A 12,292-nucleotide genomic window follows, 5' to 3' on the forward strand; every position below is an offset into this window, starting at 1 on the left:
TGAAGATTACCAATAAGTAACCAACGCATCACCACTCTTTCTGAATGTGCGTGGCTCATTCCGCAGGACTAGTTCTTTGTATAATTCCTGGATTTTCAGAAGCCCTTTGATGGCAGCACCCCCACACTGAAAATTGTTTCAGCACCACTGTACAAGGGTCAGTTGTCATGCTCATCTGCGGCGTAAATTTGCATTGAAGTAGTCTAACTCCCCAGGCCTTGTCTTTTGCTCAATTTGCCTTTGTGAGTTTTCTCTCAATCACTGTCGACTTCCTTTGATCTTTCTTTCTTCTTTCACTTCACCTTCGCCTTCAGTGTATCTTTCGGCCCTCTTAAGAGACACACCCCCTTGTAGCCACTTCTATACTTCTGTCACCTAATTATTTTCCTATCCTTTCCCCTGTAACGTTGCTGATCCTAGCTATAGCATCACTATCCAGAATCTGTTCACCTGAGTTATGTTCCTCTTATCCCCACACATCTAATAATCAGCTCTTGGTCTCCCTCCACCTCTCACGAGACATAGTCTGAGGCAGTGTTTCCATCTTGGAGAGACAATCCCTTGCACTTGTGTTGTTCTACTGGCGCTGCCGGCTTGAGCTTTGGTCAGCAGTGGCAAAAGAAGGACTAATGGAAAGTGAACGTATACTGGAGCAACAGAGTGTATGGATTTATAAGAGCTTGATTAAATGAGAAAAAAAGAGTTTAGTTGAGAGAAAAATGCAACCTGGCCCATACGGGGATCGAACCCGCGACCTTGGCGTAACTAGCACCACGCTCTAACCAACTGAGCTAACCGGCCATGAGTACTAAAGATATCCTTTTTCCTTGTAATGCAGATAGATAGAAGAGTTGGTCTCACTATCGCAATTCCTTCATACTTTTCTCCTTCCGCCCCCTGTCTGGATTACAATAACAAGAGCTGTGGAGTGCTGCACGCCAGCCTCAGTGCCTCTTCTTTCACTCAATCTCACTGTGTGCTGTGATATCTTTGTAACATCGCTTGTTGCCGGAAAAAAAGGAAAGGATAGATAGTATTTTTATTCTTTTACAACAAAACCCAAAATGCATCGGCTTGCTTGCTCATTAAGTTTACAAGGCCAGCTGCTTTTGAGATATTATAATTATAGTGGTTATTCGGCGTTGGAGGTAAGAGAGTTTTTTTTAGGTCTGGCCGTTCCTTCTGCTTCAAATTACTTGAGCTCATGTCAACAAAGTAACAACAAAACATAGCCAACGGTTCGTTGCTCAAGCCTTCCCTACTGCGCCTTCCCATGTCTCTCCTGCCGACCACAGTGCAGGAAATCTGAGTTTGCATTTGCGCGAAGAGACGTACAACACAAGAAGGCGCGCTTTCGTGCACCGGGCACCACCCGGCCTGTGCATTCCTCACTGTCGTGAGATCAGTTTACTCAGCAGAGCATGACGCTGCAATTGGTTAGTAGGGCAGGCCTGACCAGAATAGTATATTTGGGGTCATGTATTTGATTGCATTTTTAAAACAGTAACAGAACTTAACTGCAATGTTTAAATAGGTCTAGACATATTTAAACAGTGTCAATTTAATAGAAGAATTGTGGACAATTCAGAGGGGAGGCACCAATGTTTTTTTTTCCCATTGGGTGGATGCGGCATTAAAGAGTTTGAAGACCACTGGTCTAAGTGGACACTAATACACCTGGATGCTCCTGAATTCCTCGCAACAGATGCCAGCAAACCTGGCTGGAGAGCTACTGTGTTGGACTGATCCTGTCGATTCAAGTGGTCTTTCCTAGAGAGACGGTGGTCATGGAAATAGATGGAGTTGATGGTAATCTTCAGGGCTTTGAAGTTTTCCCATCATCATCTGTCTCAAAAAAATGTGCTAGTAAAGACAGAGAATAAGGTAGCTGTCTTTTACATTAACCAACAGTGAAGCATGCATTCAAAATCCCTCAATGCAATAGCAGAACAATTGGGTTATTGGGCAGAGATCAACCTGTTGCACACGTCGGCAGTACACATCAAGGGCACCGACAATGTGATGGCAGACAGCTGGAGGTTTCCAAATTTGCTGGAGTTGACGTTATCCAGGTCGTTGTTTTGAGAGATATGCCGAGAGTTTGTGAAACCCTTTCTGGATCTCTTTTCAAACAAGGACAATGCTCATCTTTGTCGATTCTGATCCAGGCTTCCGGAACAAGGAGCCTAGGTAGTGGACGTATTGGTGATAAAGTGGCTGAGAAGTCTCCTTTATACATTCCCCCACTTTTTATTGATCCAGATGGTTCTCTTCAAGTCTCAGCAGGGGCGAGGGAACTTTATTCTTGTGGGCCCTTATTGGCCAGAGATGTCATGGTTTCCTCTTCTGAACCCTGGCTCTTCTACCTCACTGGGTACTGCTCAAGTGTGTCTCTCTCAGAACGTCGTCCCTGACCTTCTTGCTCCAACTCACTCTATCGCTTTGGAGGTTGAGAAGTCTGGACTGCTAGCAAAGAGTCTTTCCTCTTCCTTAGTGGAGTTAATTCAGCACTCCAGCAGGCCTTCTAGTTCGAAGTCTTACTCAAAGAACTGGAAGTCTTTTGAGACGTGATGTTCTGCTCATGATCTTTTGGCACCTACCTGTAGTTTGTCTGCTATTTTGCATTTTCTTCTGAATGGGTTTCACTTGAATCTCTTTCCACTCTGAAAGCTCATTGCTTTGCGATAAAGGTTTTTAGGGACTTTTCTATACCTTCGTCGATGTTACAGTCTTTGGTGTCTAGACTGTTCTGATCTTTTGTCAATTGTAAGACCAGTTGAAAAATCCCTTTCTCCAACTCAGAATCTTCCTACTCTTTTATAGGCTTTGCAATTTTATCTCTTTGAGGATCTGGATACTGTAGACATAAAGATTGTTTCCTATAAAGTTATTTTCCTATTTCCTATCACCTTGCTGAGAACAATTGGGGAGCTGGGAGCCTTTAAATGCTGTCCTCTCTTCATTTGATACTTTGGAAGATGGGGTAACTTTAAGGTCTAGCCTTACCTTTGCTGCAAAGGTTAAGTCTATTTTTGATAGATCTTAGGAAATAATTTTTCCTTCTTTCATTCCCTCTCCTTCCTCTCTGGAGGAACATTTTCTGAATACACTTGATGTTTAAAGAGCTCTTTTCATTTATGTCACCAGGCCTCTGCAGTTCAGGAAAACCGACTCCTTGTTTGTGACTTTTGGACAGCCTGGAAAAGACAAGAAGGTGACTTTTATGACTCTGAGTAGGTGGATTAAGTTGTCAATTTTTCTGGCTTTGCAAGGCTTTTTAGAATATTTTCCAGTTCAGGGATGGCCTACGAGAGGAATGGCCACCTCCTGGGTTGAATTCCAGTGAGTAACAATCTAGGAAATTCCTAGGGTGGCTACTTTGTCCTCAGGTCATACATTTGTCAAGCATTATGGCTTAATAATTTTTCTGTTTTGCATTTGAGTACCAATGTTTTGAACTCTGCATTACCCTTAGTCCATCTTGTCTTTGTCACAAACATTACATCCTGCCCACCTTCCCATCAGTCCTTTGGCAAGGGCTTGGCACCCAGGTTGGGTGCATGGGGCTAGCATTTAAGGATCCTCCTGTTCTTTCTTCCTGTTGGAAGGTGACATCACCTTACTTTGTAATGACTGTCACAAGGACGCAATGGACTAAGGCTAATGAAGATTACCAATAAGTAACCAACGCATCACCATTCTTTTTGAATGTGCGTGGCTCATTCCGCAGGACTTGTTCTTTGTATGATTCCTGGATTTTCAGAAGCCCTTTGATGGCAGCACCCCCACACTGAAAATTGTTTCAGCACCACTGTACAAGGGTCAGTTGTCATGCTCATCTGCGGCGTAAATTTGCATTGAAGTAGTCTAACTCCCCAGGCCTTGTCTTTTGCTCAATTTGCCTTTCTGAGTTTTCTCTCAATCACTGTCGACTTCCTTTGATCTTTCTTTCTTCTTTTACTTCACCTTCGCCTTCGGTGTATCTTTAGGCCCTCTTAAGAGACACACCCCCTTGTAGCCACTTCTATACTTCTGTCACCTAATTATTTTCCTATCCTTTCCCCTGTAACGTTGCCGATCCTAGCTATAGCATCACTATCCAGAATCTGTTCACCTGAGTTATGTTCCTCTTATCCCCACGCATCTAATAATCAGCTCTTGGTCTCCCTCCACCTCTCACGAGACATAGTCTGAGGCAGTGTCTCCATCTTGGAGAGACAATCCCTTGCACTTGTGTTGTTCTACTGGCGCTGCCGGCTTGAGCTTTGGTCAGCAGTGGCAAAAGAAGGACTAATGGAAAGTGAACGTATACTGGAGCAACAGAGTGTATGGATTTATAAGAGCTTGATTAAATGAGAAAAAAAGAGTTTAGTTGAGAGAAAAAATGCAAACTGGCCCGTACGGGGATCGAACCCACGATCTTGGCGTTATTGGAACCATGCTCTAACCAACTGGGCTAACCCACCATGAGTACTTCAGATATTCTTTTTCCATGAAATGCAGATAGATATAAGAGTCGGTCTCTCTATCGCAATTCCTTCATACTTTTCTCCGTCCGCCCCCTGTCTGGATTACAATAACAAGAGCTGTGGAGTGCTGCACGCCAGCCTCAGTGCCTCTTCTTTCACTCAATCTCACTGTGTGCTGTGATATCTTTGTAACATCGCTTGTTGCCGGAAAAAAAGGAAAGGATGGATAGTATTTTTATTCTTTTACAACAAAACCCAAAATGCATCGGCTTGCTTGGTCATTAAGTTTACAAGGCCAGCTGCTTTTGAGATATTATAATTATAGTGGTTATTCGGCGTTGGAGGTAAGAGAGTTTTTTTTAGGTCTGGCCGTTCCTTCTGCTTCAAATTACTTGAGCTCATGTCAACAAAGTAACAACAAAACATAGCCAACGGTTCGTTGCTCAAGCCTTCCCTACTGCGCCTTCCCATGTCTCTCCTGCCGACCACAGTGCAGGAAATCTGAGTTTGCATTTGCGCGAAGAGACGTACAACACAAGAAGGCGCGCTTTCGTGCGCCAGGCACCACCCGGCCTATGCATTCCTCACTGTCGTGAGATCAGTTTACTCAGCAGAGCATGACGCTGCAATTGGTTAGTAGGGCAGGCCTGACCAGAATAGTATATTTGGGGTCATGTATTTGATTGCATTTTTAAAACAGTAACAGAACTTAACTGCAATGTTTAAATAGGTCTAGACATATTTAAACAGTGTCAATTTAATAGAAGAATTGTGGACAATTCAGAGGGGAGGCACCAATGTTTTTTTTTCCCATTGGGTGGATGCGGCATTAAAGAGTTTGAAGACCACTGGTCTAAGTGGACACTAATACACCTGGATGCTCCTGAATTCCTCGCAACAGATGCCAGCAAACCTGGCTGGAGAGCTACTGTGTTGGACTGATCCTGTCGATTCAAGTGGTCTTTCCTAGAGAGACGGTGGTCATGGAAATAGATGGAGTTGATGGTAATCTTCAGGGCTTTGAAGTTTTCCCATCATCATCTGTCTCAAAAAAATGTGCTAGTAAAGACAGAGAATAAGGTAGCTGTCTTTTACATTAACCAACAGTGAAGCATGCATTCAAAATCCCTCAATGCAATAGCAGAACAATTGGGTTATTGGGCAGAGATCAACCTGTTGCACACGTCGGCAGTACACATCAAGGGCACCGACAATGTGATGGCAGACAGCTGGAGGTTTCCAAATTTGCTGGAGTTGACGTTATCCAGGTCGTTGTTTTGAGAGATATGCCGAGAGTTTGTGAAACCCTTTCTGGATCTCTTTTCAAACAAGGACAATGCTCATCTTTGTCGATTCTGATCCAGGCTTCCGGAACAAGGAGCCTAGGTAGTGGACGTATTGGTGATAAAGTGGCTGAGAAGTCTCCTTTATACATTCCCCCACTTTTTATTGATCCAGATGGTTCTCTTCAAGTCTCAGCAGGGGGGAGGGAACTTTATTCTTGTGGGCCCTTATTGGCCAGAGATGTCATGGTTTCCTCTTCTGAACCCCTGGCTCTTCTACCTCCTTGGGTACTGCTCAAGTGTGTCTCTCTCAGAACGTCGTCCCTGACCTTCTTGCTCCAACTCACTCTATCGCTTTGGAGGTTGAGAAGTCTGGACTGCTAGCAAAGGGTCTTTCCTCTTCCTTAGTGGAGTTAATTCAGCACTCCAGCAGGCCTTCTACTTCGAAGTCTTACTCAAAGAACTGGAAGTCTTTAGAGACGTGATGTTCTGCTCATGATCTTTTGGCCCCTACCTGTAGTTTGTCTGCTATTTTGCATTTTCTTCTGAATGGGTTTCACTTGAATCTCTTTCCACTCTGAAAGCTCATTGCTTTGCGATAAAGGTTTTTAGGGACTTTTCTATACCTTCGTCGATGTTACAGTCTTTGGTGTCTAGACTGTTTTGATCTTTTGTCAATTGTAAGACCAGTTGAAAAATCCCTTTCTCCAACTCAGAATCTTCCTACTCTTTTATAGGCTTTGCAATTTTATCTCTTTGAGGATCTGGATACTGTAGACATAAAGATTGTTTCCTATAAAGTTATTTTCCTATTTCCTATCACCTTGCTGAGAACAATTGGGGAGCTGGGAGCCTTAAAAAGCTGTCCTCTCTTCATTTGATACTTTGGAAGATGGGGTAACTTTAAGGCCTAGCCTTACCTTTGCTGCAAAGGTTAAGTCTATTTTTGATAGATCTTAGGAAATAATTCTTCCTTCTTTCATTCCCTCTCCTTCCTCTCTGGAGGAACATTTTCTGAATACACTTGATGTTTAAAGAGCTCTTTTCATTTATGTCACCAGGCCTCTGCAGTTCAGGAAAACCGACTCCTTGTTTGTGACTTTTGGACAGCCTGGAAAAGACAAGAAGGTGACTTTTATGACTCTGAGTAGGTGGATTAAGTTGTCAATTTTTCTGGCTTTGCAAGGCTTTTTAGAATATCTTCCAGTTCAGGGATGGTCTACGAGAGGAATGGCCACCTCCTGGGTTGAATTCCAGTGAGTAACAATCTAGGAAATTCCTAGGGTGGCTACTTTGTCCTCAGATCATACATTTGTCAAGCATTATGGCTTAATAATTTTTCTGTTTTGCATTTGAGTACCAATGTTTTGAACTCTGCATTACCCTTAGTCCATCTTGTCTTTGTCACAAACATTACATCCTGCCCACCTTCCCATCAGTCCTTTGGCAAGGGCTTGGCACCCAGGTTGGGTGCATGGGGCTAGTATTTAAGGATCCTCCTGTTCTTTCTTCCTGTTGGAAGGTGACATCACCTTACTTTGTAATGACTGTCACAAGGACGCAATGGACTAAGGCTAATGAAGATTACCAATAAGTAACCAACGCATCACCATTCTTTCTGAATGTGCGTGGCTCATTCCGCAGGACTTGTTCTTTGTATGATTCCTGGATTTTCAGAAGCCCTTTGATGGCAGCACCCCCACACTGAAAATTGTTTCAGCACCACTGTACAAGGGTCAGTTGTCATGCTCATCTGCGGCGTAAATTTGCATTGAAGTAGTCTAACTCCCCAGGCCTTGTCTTTTGCTCAATTTGCCTTTGTCAGTTTTCTCTCAGTCACTGTCGACTTCCTTTGATCTTTCTTTCTTCTTTTACTTCACCTTCGCCTTCAGTGTATCTTTCGGCCCTCTTAAGAGACACACCCCCTTGTAGCCACTTCTATACTTCTGTCACCTAATTATTTTCCTATCCTTTCCCCTGTAACGTTGCCGATCCTAGCTATAGCATCACTATCCAGAATCTGTTCACCTGAGTTATGTTCCTCTTATCCCCACGCATCTAATAATCAGCTCTTGGTCTCCCTCCACCTCTCACGAGACATAGTCTGAGGCAGTGTCTCCATCTTGGAGAGACAATCCCTTGCACTTGTGTTGTTCTACTGGCGTTGCCGGCTTGAGCTTTGGTCAGCAGTGGCAAAAGAAGGACTAATGGAAAGTGAACGTATACTGGAGCAACAGAGTGTATGGATTTATAAGAGCTTAATTAAATGAGAAAAAAAGAGTTTAGTTGAGAGAAAAAATGCAAACGGGCACTTACGGGGATCGAACCCACGATCTTGGCGTTATTAGCACCATGCTCTAACCAACTGGGCTAACCCACCATGAGTACTACAGATATTCTTTTGCCATGAAATGCAGATAGATATAAGAGTCGGTCTCACTATCGCAATTCCTTCATACTTTTCTCCTTCCGCCCCCTGTCTGGATTACAATAACAAGAGCTGTGGAGTGCTGCACGCCAGCCTCAGTGCCTCTTCTTTCACTCAATCTCACCGTGTGCTGTGATATCTTTGTAACATCGCTTGTTGCCGGAAAAAAAGGAAAGGATGGATAGTATTTTTATTCTTTTACAACAAAACCCAAAATGCATCGGCTTGCTTGGTCATTAAGTTTACAAGGCCAGCTGCTTTTGAGATATTATAATTATAGTGGTTATTCGGCGTTGGAGGTAAGAGAGTTTTTTTTAGGTCTGGCCGTTCCTTCTGCTTCAAATTACTTGAGCTCATGTCAACAAAGTAACAACAAAACATAGCCAACGGTTCGTTGCTCAAGCCTTCCCCACTGCGCCTTCCCATGTCTCTATCGCCGACCACAGTGCAGGAAATCTGAGTTTGCATTTGCGCGAAGAGACGTACAACACAAGAAGGCGCGCTTTCGTGCGCCGGGCACCACCCGGCCTGTGCATTTCTCACTGTCGTGAGATCAGTTTACTCAGCAGAGCATGACGCTGCAATTGGTTAGTAGGCCAGGCCTGACCAGAATAGTATATTTGGGGTCATGTATTTGATTGCATTTTTAAAACAGTAACAGAACTTAACTGCAATGTTTAAATAGGTCTAGACATATTTAAACAGTGTCAATTTAATAGAAGAATTGTGGACAATTCAGAGGGGAGGCACCAATGTTTTTTTTTCCCATTGGGTGGATGCGGCATTAAAGAGTTTGAAGACCACTGGTCTAAGTGGACACTAATACACCTGGATGCTCCTGAATTCCTCGCAACAGATGCCAGCAAACCTGGCTGGAGAGCTACTGTGTTGGACTGATCCTGTCGATTCAAGTGGTCTTTCCTAGAGAGTCGCTGGTCATGGAAATAGATGGAGTTGATGGTAATCTTCAGGGCTTTGAAGTTTTCCCATCATCATCTGTCTCAAAAAAATGTGCTAGTAAAGACAGAGAATAAGGTAGCTGTCTTTTACATTAACCAACAGTGAAGCATGCATTCAAAATCCCTCAATGCAATAGCAGAACAATTGGGTTATTGGGCAGAGATCAACCTGTTGCACACGTCGGCAGTACACATCAAGGGCACCGACAATGTGATGGCAGACAGCTGGAGGTTTCCAAATTTGCTGGAGTTGACGTTATCCAGGTCGTTGTTTTGAGAGATATGCCGAGAGTTTGTGAAACCCTTTCTGGATCTCTTTTCAAACAAGGACAATGCTCATCTTTGTCGATTCTGATCCAGGCTTCCGGAACAAGGAGCCTAGGTAGTGGACGTATTGGTGATAAAGTGGCTGAGAAGTCTCCTTTATACATTCCCCCACTTTTTATTGATCCAGATGGTTCTCTTCAAGTCTAAGCAGGGGCGAGGGAACTTTATTCTTGTGGGCCCTTATTGGCCAGAGATGTCATGGTTTCCTCTTCTGAACCCTGGCTCTTCTACCTCACTGGGTACTGCTCAAGTGTGTCTCTCTCAGAACGTCGTCCCTGACCTTCTTGCTCCAACTCACTCTATCGCTTTGGAGGTTGAGAAGTCTGGACTGCTAGCAAAGGGTCTTTCCTCTTCCTTAGTGGAGTTAATTCAGCACTCCAGCAGGCCTTCTACTTCGAAGTCTTACTCAAAGAACTGGAAGTCTTTTGAGACGTGATGTTCTGCTCATGATCTTTTGGCACCTACCTGTAGTTTGTCTGCTATTTTGCATTTTCTTCTGAATGGGTTTCACTTGAATCTCTTTCCACTCTGAAAGCTCATTGCTTTGCGATAAAGGTTTTTAGGGACTTTTCTATACCTTCGTCGATGTTACAGTCTTTGGTGTCTAGACTGTTCTGATCTTTTGTCAATGGTAAGACCAGTTGAAAAATCCCTTTCTCCAACTCAGAATCTTCCTACTCTTTTATAGGCTTTGCAATTTTATCTCTTTGAGGATCTGGATACTGTAGACATAAAGATTGTTTCCTATAAAGTTATTTTCCTATTTCCTATCACCTTGCTGAGAACAATTGGGGAGCTGGGAGCCTTTAAATGATGTCCTCTCTTCATTTGATACTTTGGAAGATGGGGTAACTTTAAGGCCTAGCCTTACCTTTGCTGCAAAGGTTAAGTCTATTTTTGATAGATCTTAGGAAATAATTCTTCCTTCTTTCATTCCCTCTCCTTCCTCTCTGGAGGAACATTTTCTGAATACACTTGATGTTTAAAGAGCTCTTTTCATTTATGTCACCAGGCCTCTGCAGTTCAGGAAAACCGACTCCTTGTTTGTGACTTTTGGACAGCCTGGAAAAGACAAGAAGGTGACTTTTATGACTCTGAGTAGGTGGATTAAGTTGTCAATTTTTCTGGCTTTGCAAGGCTTTTTAGAATATTTTCCAGTTCAGGGATGGTCTACGAGAGGAATGGCCACCTCCTGGGTTGAATTCCAGTGAGTAACAATCTAGGAAATTCCTAGGGTGGCTACTTTGTCCTCAGATCATACATTTGTCAAGCATTATGGCTTAATAATTTTTCTGTTTTGCATTTGAGTACCAATGTTTTGAACTCTGCATTACCCTTAGTCCATCTTGTCTTTGTCACAAACATTACATCCTGCCCACCTTCCCATCAGTCCTTTGGCAAGGGCTTGGCACCCAGGTTGGGTGCATGGGGCTAGCATTTAAGGATCCTCCTGTTATTTCTTCCTGTTGGAAGGTGACATCACCTTACTTTGTAATGACTGTCACAAGGACGCAATGGACTAAGGCTAATGAAGATTACCAATAAGTAACCAACGCATCACCATTCTTTTTGAATGTGCGTGGCTCATTCCGCAGGACTTGTTCTTTGTATGATTCCTGGATTTTCAGAAGCCCTTTGATGGCAGCACCCCCACACTGAAAATTGTTTCAGCACCACTGTACAAGGGTCAGTTGTCATGCTCATCTGCGGCGTAAATTTGCATTGAAGTAGTCTAACTCCCCAGGCCTTGTCTTTTGCTCAATTTGCCTTTGTCAGTTTTCTCTCAATCACTGTCGACTTCCTTTGATCTTTCTTTCTTCTTTTACTTCACCTTCGCCTTCGGTGTATCTTTCGGCCCTCTTAAGAGACACACCCCCTTGTAGCCACTTCTATACTTCTGTCACCTAATTATTTTCCTATCCTTTCCCCTGTAACGTTGCCGATCCTAGCTATAGCATCACTATCCAGAATCTGTTCACCTGAGTTATGTTCTTCTTATCCCCACGCATCTAATAATCAGCTCTTGGTCTCCCTCCACCTCTCACGAGACATAGTCTGAGGCAGTGTCTCCATCTTGGAGAGACAATCCCTTGCACTTGTGTTGTTCTACTGGCGTTGCCGGCTTGAGCTTTGGTCAGCAGTGGCAAAAGAAGGACTAATGGAAAGTGAACGTATACTGGAGCAACAGAGTGTATGGATTTATAAGAGCTTAATTAAATGAGAAAAAAAGAGTTTAGTTGAGAGAAAAAATGCAAACGGGCACGTACGGGGATCGAACCCACGATCTTGGCGTTATTAGCACCATGCTCTAACCAACTGGGCTAACCCACCATGAGTACTACAGATATTCTTTTGCCATGAAATGCAGATAGATATAAGAGTCGGTCTCACTATCGCAATTCCTTCATACTTTTCTCCTTCCGCCCCCTGTCTGGATTACAATAACAAGAGCTGTGGAGTGCTGCACGCCAGCCTCAGTGCCTCTTCTTTCACTCAATCTCACTGTGTGCTGTGATATCTTTGTAACATCGCTTGTTGCCGGAAAAAAAGGAAAGGATGGATAGTATTTTTATTCTTTTACAACAAAACCCAAAATGCATCGGCTTGCTTGGTCATTAAGTTTACAAGGCCAGCTGCTTTTGAGATATTATAATTATAGCGGTTATTCGGCGTTGGAGGTAAGAGAGTTTTTTTTAGGTCTGGCCGTTCCTTCTGCTTCAAATTACTTGAGCTCATGTCAACAAAGTAACAACAAAACATAGCCAACGGTTCGTTGCTCAAGCATTCCCCACTGCGCCTTCCCATGTCTCTATCGCCGACCACAGT

General features: G+C 43.5%; 1 non-coding gene across 1 annotated transcript; it reads right to left on the reverse strand.

Moving 5' to 3' along the window:
- Window positions 1–727: 727 nt before the first annotated feature.
- TRNAT-AGU (transfer RNA threonine (anticodon AGU)) lies at window positions 728–801 on the reverse strand. The gene has a single exon. It is a non-coding gene; the product is annotated as a tRNA-Thr (tRNA).
- Window positions 802–12,292: the final 11,491 nt, after the last annotated feature.

The sequence above is a fragment of the Pleurodeles waltl genome, chromosome 12 (assembly GCF_031143425.1).
Source record: "Pleurodeles waltl isolate 20211129_DDA chromosome 12, aPleWal1.hap1.20221129, whole genome shotgun sequence".
NCBI classification, from domain to species: domain Eukaryota; kingdom Metazoa; phylum Chordata; class Amphibia; order Caudata; family Salamandridae; genus Pleurodeles; species Pleurodeles waltl.